The 1,235-nt window shown below is 55.2% G+C and overlaps 1 protein-coding gene across 1 annotated transcript in view; it reads right to left on the reverse strand.

Annotated features, from left to right (window-relative positions):
• LOC113202436 (epidermal retinol dehydrogenase 2-like) overlaps nt 1-1,235 on the reverse strand; it is a 161,417-nt gene that overhangs the window by 72,748 nt on the left and 87,434 nt on the right. The gene's annotated exons all lie outside the window — the stretch shown is intronic.

Below are 1,235 nucleotides of genomic sequence, written 5' to 3' on the forward strand. Positions count from 1 at the left end.
CCCCCCCACCTCTTTTCCCCTCTGTCTCTCATCTCTTTGCCTCGCGTCAAAAGAAATGCGAAAAAGTGCATGAGCATCACTCGAGAGGCACGGCAGCAGTCGTGCGCGGGAGTACACAGCAGCATCGCACACCCCCACAGCCTGCGCACGAGGAGAATTAGTACGGCATGCAAACAAAAATATTCGTTCTGTTCTGTTTAGTTTTCACGTGCTCTCTCTCTCTCCTCTCTCTGTCTCTCTCTCTCTCTCTCTCTCTCTCTCTCTCTCTCTCTCTCTCTCACTGATGTGATTTCACACTAGTACGGCAGCTGCTTCAATTTATTTCCATTCACATAAAAAATGTTTTCATTTTATAAATTTTTTTTCCGGCGGTCTTGCTCTTATTCAGTTTTTGTGTACCGCCGCCTGTCGAAGCGGCCTGCTGCACCGTGTACATGTCTGTCTGATTTCGAAGGCGGGTGACGGCGGAGTGCGGGGCGCGCGCGGGGGTCGCAACAAGGCGGTGAAACGTAGCCCTCCTGATGGATTTACGAGCGAGCGAGTTTATGACAGGGCGGCGGTGTGTGGTGCGGCGTGCAGTTGTTGAACGCAGCTGTGTGATCACGTTAAAAAGGCGCAAGGAACGAAGGGGGGAAGAGGGGGGAGGGTGAATACTGCCGTGCGGGGCGAGGAAGGTGGAAAGGGGAGGGCGAGGCGAGGAGTTAAGGGCAGAACTAGCACCCCGCCGCGCCCCGCCACGCCGCGCCCCGCCACGCCGCGCCACGCCCACCAATGACAAGGCGTCGTTACGCAGAGCGCCCGGGGGCCGCCGGGGCGCCCACTCGTAAAGGAAAGCTGTTGATGGGTCATAAGCGGCGGCGGAGGAGGAAGCGGCAACAGCGAGGAAGCAAAACAAGCGGAAGACGCCAAAAAATAAACAGATTTCATACGGTTTTGGCCTCACACACTTTCTTTCCGACGTTTTCTTTTTCGATTATTTTTCTAGGGTAATCAGTTACTCCTTTGTACGTCCCTTCGTGGAAGCAGCGTTAAAACACAGGAACAGTTCTGCGTTCCTTTAACAAAGAAAAATACCTCATGTGGCTCGATGCTCGCGCACTTGTCATTGGCAGAACAATCAACAATCCACCGTGGTGTGCCACACCGCTGCACCTGCGTCAGTCGCAAGCGGCACGCAGTACGCTGCGGCACGCCGGCCGGCACACAGAACCACCGCCAGAGCACATGAAGCGGCA

This window comes from Frankliniella occidentalis, unplaced genomic scaffold (genome assembly GCF_000697945.3).
Source record: "Frankliniella occidentalis isolate FOCC.00 unplaced genomic scaffold, Focc_3.1 Scaffold29, whole genome shotgun sequence".
Classification (NCBI taxonomy): domain Eukaryota; kingdom Metazoa; phylum Arthropoda; class Insecta; order Thysanoptera; family Thripidae; genus Frankliniella; species Frankliniella occidentalis.